A 7,024-nucleotide genomic window follows, 5' to 3' on the forward strand; every position below is an offset into this window, starting at 1 on the left:
AGCCTTTGATCACAAAAACGGATGAAGTACAATTAATTTCATCCGGATTGTCTATTCTACATCCGGATGAAATCCAATTCGCTTTCATCCATATTTTTCAGCCAACTAAAGGATGACAAGTGTCCCCTGTCCCTCTTTCTGTCCCGCAAATCGTTTGTAAAACAGGACTGCACAGCAGGCTTTAAACGAGTCCACACCCTACACTTTTCCAACCCGCACAAGGACCAAAACTGATGACATCTAACCACACAGCCGACTAATGACAGTCGTTGTTGCTGTGACTTAAATATACAAAGGGCTAAAAATACACTAACAATACCACTGAAAATGGCAGTGCAGAAACCACTAAAAATGCATAGTAACTCCACTAAAAGACACTGAAATTCCACTAGTAATGAAACTTGCAAAAAACAGTGTAAAATCCACCAAAAGTACATTGTAAATCTTCAGTGGATTTACACTATGAATCCACCAAAAATACACTAACAATTCCACATGAAATACACAAAAGGAATTACACTGTAAATACTGCTTAAATAACAGTACGAATTCCACTGAGGAAGTACTAAAATTACACTAACAGATACACTGATGAATTACAGAGTAAATTCCACTTTAAAATGCATTGTAATCCACTAAGAATTACAGTGTAAAATAACCTAAAAGTACACCGAAATTGAACTAAGATTTACAGTGTAAATCATATCAAAGCTGCAATATCGACAAAGAACTACACCGTAAAACCAGCCAAAATTACATTGTAAACTTAGAGAAGAATTACAGTGTAAGTCCAGATAGGAATTACAGTGCAAATCCACTTATAAAAACACTGTAAAACCAGTAATAAATACACTGTAATTTTATCAGCTTTACAGTGTAAAATTCACTAAACAAAGTTAACTACACTGACAAAATGCACTGGTACAAGTACAACCACATATAGGAGGACGAACATGGAGAAGCGCCACCAGAGAGGGCGATTCCTCCAAGATCTGGGAGACAAACGTCAACAACATGGCTGGAGAAGTAGGAAAAACACAAGGAAAACATCCCTCTCCCCCCTCCTGTGCATTCATCACCTCCTATCGTCTCTCTCCTGCCTGAAGAAATCTGGAAGAAAGAACAGATGGAAAAGAGAATATAAGCACACAAAAGAAGGAACCAGCACAAATACTAGGAACAACTAGGATATGGTCACATGTACAACTAGTCTATAATCACAAGACCACTATATACTAAAAACTAGATGCCCAGGTCATAGGTTTCTGAATTTGCAAAAAAGAACATACTACAAGGGACAAAAACCCGCTCAAGATCACTAGGCTAGGAATTCCATTTTGGGGACAAAAACACACTACTAGGCTAGCAATTCCATTTAGGTAAAACTAGTTGAAAATATACAAGGTTGAGGATTACTGCAGTTGAGAGAATATATGACTATTTCCACAAACTATGGAAACTGAAAAACTAAACACTCTTAAGAAACTTTGATCTAACAGTTTGGACACTTCCTCCCTGTTCGTAAATAGTTGTGATTGAATGACTGGATATAAGTAACTTTGGAAGTGTAAACTGCTATGAACTGATACTTGTTAACACTGAATATTGATTAGTATTAAGATAAACACTGAAAATAGAAATTAACAGAAAAATGAGTAACACGATCAGGCTAAAAGCACTGACACTAGAAGGCACTTACGCTAGTAGCAAGAAACAAAAAGAATCTATAAAAGTGATAATAAATAGCAGTTTCTTCAGGTCACACAAGTATATGTCAGATGAAGAAAAATGCTCAATCTAGAATGAACATGGCATAAAAATACGACAAATACAACAACACACTTATGTGGGACACATAGAAATCATATAAGCTTTTTCACACTCAGGGTTATCCATTTCACCATCCTGCATAAATACAAGAGAACATAAAGAGAATAAACTACTGGGACCAAATAAGCTAAGCCACAAAAACAATATACAAAAGGGAAAAAAGAGAACACAAGAAAAAAAGAGAAGGACCTCGGAAACTTGGAAAGAATCGTCCTCAGCAAAATCATTGGGCACAAAAGGATCACCATCTGAATCACCTTGCTCTTCGGAACAAGCAGAATGAATACCCTTACCAAAACACTTCCCGAGTCTACCCATAGATTAAACAATTCCCTAATATATAAATCACATAGAATAAAAAAATACTGAGAAATATGGCATAAAGGATAAATATTATACAAAAAATACAAAACGAAAATGCTTACTACATACCCATTACCAGATACATAAATGGGTTAGGCAAAGACAATATAACAAAAAGAACACATGAACTAAATCAAAAAATACAAATACTTCCATAAAAGTGTAATGTGCTAAAATGCTCCCTCCGTAATCTAATATAAGAGCGTTTAGATCACTACTTGAGTGATCTAAACGCTCTTATATTTCTTTACTGGGGGAGTATAAAATAGCTAATTACAAGGGTATACAATTAATCACATCAACTGAGCTAAAAGGGGGTAAAATGAACAGTACAAGAAATATTCCAATCAATACATCATCACTGGATTACACACAAATAAGATGACCCGACAAAATAAATTACACAAATAAAACTGGGAAAAAAGAACTAACCAGACATTATCATGCAACTATCCATAAAACACCCTGCAAAAATACCAAAAACTAAGATTAGCATCAAGCATGACAACAACAGAAACCTAAGAAAAGATTTAAAATGAACTAAAAGCAATCAACAGTTGCAAGAGAAGTCCTACACACAATGCAACCCAATATGATAACCAGTGTAAAAATCACTGATAAAATAAGTAAATACAGTACAATGCACAAAGATTTACACAGTAAAAAAATTAAGAATTACAGTGTGAATCCACTGAGAATTACACTGTAAAATTCAAAATAAAGAATTACAGTGTAAATCCATTGAGAGTTACACTGTAAAATCCACTAACATACATTGGCAAATGCACCAAAAATTACAATGCAAAACCATTGAGGAATTACACTGTAAAATCAACTAAAGTATTACATTACAAGAGCACTACGAATTACAGTGAAGATTCACTAAAAAATAGAATTACAGTGAAAAAAATGTAAATCCAATTAGAATTACAGTGTATCGACTAAGAAAGTTCACTGTAATTCCACTAAGGATTACTGTATAAATCCACTGAGAATTACAGTGTAGATCCGCTGAGAATTACACTGTAAGAAATCAATAAAATACACTAAGAATTACATTGTAAATCCAATTAGAGTTACAGTGTAAAATCCAGTAACATAATGTAATTCTTGAAATTTCTGAATTGGAATTCAGGAATGTACATGCACAGATTGAATGGAATTTCCTGAAACCAAAATGACTTGGCATGAGACTAACTGAATGAAATTGAACGGAGCAGCATATATACACATTTACAAAACTACTTCATTGTAAACAATGAAAATGGACTGAAATTAAAGTGTATTATATACTTTAGTTGTCAGGGTGGTGGTTGTGATTATTAGTAGTAGCCTGGCAGTGGCAGTGGCAGTAGACTAGTTTGGTTGGTAGGTAGGTGAGGGCGAGGAAACAAATGAGGATCCCATCCATCCATCCGTACAAGCAAAGCAAGGGTTCTGAACTAAAAGAAACATCATCACATCCGACAGCGACATGGACATGGATGAAATTAGGATCCCCGCATGTCCAGGCGCATGACAACTAGCTGAATTCAACCAGACAATGTAGCTCACATGATAGACGAGATTCAACACAGCAACGGGAAATTACCACACACAACGGACGAAAGGGGAATAGATCTGACCGTGAAATCCTACACACAGCTAACAACAACCCCTAGCGAATGGGGGATAGATCAGGTCATAATCGACGAACATACATCACAGGACCATAAATGCCGGCGGGGGAAATGGAGGCCGGGGTTGGGTACGGTGGCCGAGATATGCTGCCCCTCCGACGCGGACATCGGAGAAGCCGGAGGGGCTTGGGCGGCCGGAGGGAGAGCGCTGGACGCCGGGGCACCCTAGCGAATCGAGGGACAGGGGAGCTCCAAATCTCCATGGATCTCTCTCTCTCTCCTCTGTTTTTTTTTGAAAGCAACATGGCTTTATTACTCAACGTGCGGGCAAATCACCCAACACACAGGCGCCCACTTGGGCTGGTACATCCGGATCCCGCTGCATACAGTGGGCTGATTCACATAAACGACCAAGACTAGCAAGTTCATAAGCGACAGAGTTCACGCTACGACGACAAACAAAGATGTTAAAATGAGAAAACCAAAGCTTTAACTGGTATTTCATGTCTTCAATCACCGCTATGTAGGCCGAAGAATCCACCCTACGCAGGTCCAGCGCCTCCTCCAGTAGTTGCGAGTCAGTCTCAAACTCCACACGAACCATACCAAGTTCTGCTGCCAAGTTGATCGCATGTGACATAGCTGCAGCTTCAGCAGCGAAAGCATCACATATGTTGTCAGTCCGTCCCGTCCGAGCACAGATCAAGTTTCCTTGTTTTGTTCTTGCCGCAACTCCCCAGCCTGCATGGTTCTGCCCGGGCATAAAAGAACCATCGACATTAATCTTGTATTCCATGTCACTTGGCGGTCGCCACCTCTCCGGGTTGTTCTTGACAGGGGGATTTAGAAAGATGTGCACATACTCAATCACATTGCTTCTTGTTCGCCTCGCTACTTTCGATGGCGCTAGAGGCATCTCACCCTCTCTAAGCTTATTCCTGTTTGACCACCAAAGCCACTAGAAAGTGAGTACGTGGAGCCTCTTTTTCTCATCTAGACCCCAAACATACTCTATCATCGCATGCACAGACGTGATTACTTCCAGCTCCATGCGCTCTTTCTCCAAGCCTAAGTCCCTCCACACTTCCTTTACTGTCTTGCATTTGATGAAGAGATGCGCCCCGTCCTCGTCAGCCCTTCCGCAGAAAAGACATTTTGTATCCGCAATACGGATCCCTTTGCGAGCTACATTAGTGCGGAGAGCTAGGGAGTCGTGCTTCAGCCTCCACGCGAACATCTGAATGTTTTTTGGGCACGGTAATTTCCACATGCGCTTCCATGAATCATCCTTAACCGAGTTCAGATTACTAGGATTTTCCTCGCTGCCACCCACACCGGCATTATGCATATGAAGCTCAAGCTGATGCTGAAGCTTGTAAGCGCTTTTAACGGAGTGGGTGCCTTTGGAATCATAATGCCATGCAATGAAATCCCGAACTCCCTCCCGTAGCGGAATTTGGAGAATATGTTTGATGTCATCCGCCCAGAAGGTGTCTCTCACCAATTGCTCGTCCCACTGACCAGATAACGGATCGATGAGATCAGATACACGCTGTAGGAGGTTCTGTCCCTTGGGTGTCAGGACACGCCGTGACCAGGGCCGTGGAATCCAGGGATCGGACCAAATATTCACTTGGGTGCAATCTCCAATTCTCCAAATGTACCCCTCCCTGAAAAGATGAAGACCATGTAGGAGGCTGCGCCATGAATAGGAGATGCCGTCCCTAGGAGCCGCTTCAAGAATCTGTCCGTTGGGGAAATAACGCGCTTTCAGCGTTTGGGCACAAAGGGATTCAGGATGCTGAATCAGTCGCCAAATCTGCCTGGATAGAAGAGCCAAGTTGAAGTCATGCATGTCACGGAACCCTAAACCCCCTTGTGCTTTGGGCTTAATGAGAGTTTTCCATCCGATCCAGTGGGTACAATGGGATTTATCTTGTTGGCTCCACCAATAGTCTCCTACCAATGAACTTAGTTCATCACAGAAGGACTTTGTTAGGTAAAAGCAAGACATTGCAAATGTAGGGATGGCCTGAGCGACTGTTGTGACCAAAGTTTCCTTGCCCGCCTTCGCTATGAGCCTTTCCTTCCATCCATAAACTCTCCCAGCCATTGCGCCTTTGACAAAAGCAAAGGCCTTCCTCCTAGATTTGCCCACATGAACAGGCAGCCCCAAGTACTTTTCGTTCCAAGTCTTGCTCTGGATTTGTAGAGCGTCCTTGACACTCGTTTTTACCGTATCACTTGTATTGGGACTAAACATGACTGCAGACTTCTCCAGATTGATACATTGCCCCGAGCACTCCTCATAAAGGTCCAGTATCCTACGCAGCTCTTGTGCCTCTGTTTGTTGCGCTTTCAGCAGAAGGACAGAATCATCGGCGAAGAGTAGGTGCGACACCACCGGCGCTTGAGAACAAATCCTAACACCAGTGATTGTACCGGTCTCCTCCGCATCGTGTAACAATGCTGACAAACCCTCCGCACAAATGACAAAAAGATACGGCGAGGCAGGGTCCCCTTGCCTGAGTCCTCGGGAGGGCGAGAACTGCTCAGATAAAACGTCGTTAACCTTGATCTGGTACCGAACCGAGCTAACACAGTGCATGACTAAGTCGATCCAGCGAGTACCGAAGCCCAGCTTTGTCAGCATCTCTCTCAGGAATCCCCACTCGACCCTGTCGTAAGCTTTGCTCATGTCCGCTTTCACCGCTGCGATGCCCTCCTTGCCTCTCTTCTTGTTCAGTAGGTAGTGTGACACCTCATAAGCCACTAACACATTGTCGGTAATCATACGGCCAGGAACAAAAGCACTTTGATTCAGAGAAATGATGTCAGGAAGCACAATTTTGAGTCGGTTGGCGATAACCTTCGAGACTAATTTGTAGACCACGTTGCAAAGGCTTATCGGGCGAAGATCCTTGATCCTATGGGGATTCTTGACCTTCGGAATGAGAACCACGACCGTGTCATTCCACCCGGTCGGCATAGCTCCACCGTTTATCACCGCAAGAACCTCATCCACCACTTTGTCCCCCATAAAATGCCAATGTTTCTTATAAACGATCGAGGGCATCCCATCAGGGCCCGGGGCCTTCAAATCACCAATGTGGTCTAACGCCGCCTTAACTTCCTCCCTGGTGACATCCGCTTCCAGAATTGCTCGCATTGCAGGAGTCACGCGGGGTTTAACCTTGTCAATGAGTTCCGAC

General features: G+C 42.2%; 1 long non-coding RNA gene across 2 annotated transcripts; it reads right to left on the reverse strand.

Moving 5' to 3' along the window:
* Positions 1-731: 731 nt before the first annotated feature.
* LOC125523839 lies at positions 732-4,231 on the reverse strand. 2 transcript variants are annotated; one of them, XR_007290451.1, is made up of 3 exons: positions 2,626-4,180; positions 2,020-2,163; positions 732-1,110 (listed from the first exon to the last, which is right to left on the reverse strand). It is a non-coding gene; the product is annotated as an uncharacterized LOC125523839 (long non-coding RNA). The 2 variants fall into 2 exon arrangements; XR_007290450.1 differs by having other exon boundaries at positions 2,020-4,231.
* Between the last annotated feature and the right edge of the window lie 2,793 nt (positions 4,232-7,024).

Source organism: Triticum urartu, chromosome 7 (genome assembly GCF_003073215.2).
Source record: "Triticum urartu cultivar G1812 chromosome 7, Tu2.1, whole genome shotgun sequence".
NCBI classification, from domain to species: Eukaryota; Viridiplantae; Streptophyta; class Magnoliopsida; order Poales; family Poaceae; genus Triticum; species Triticum urartu.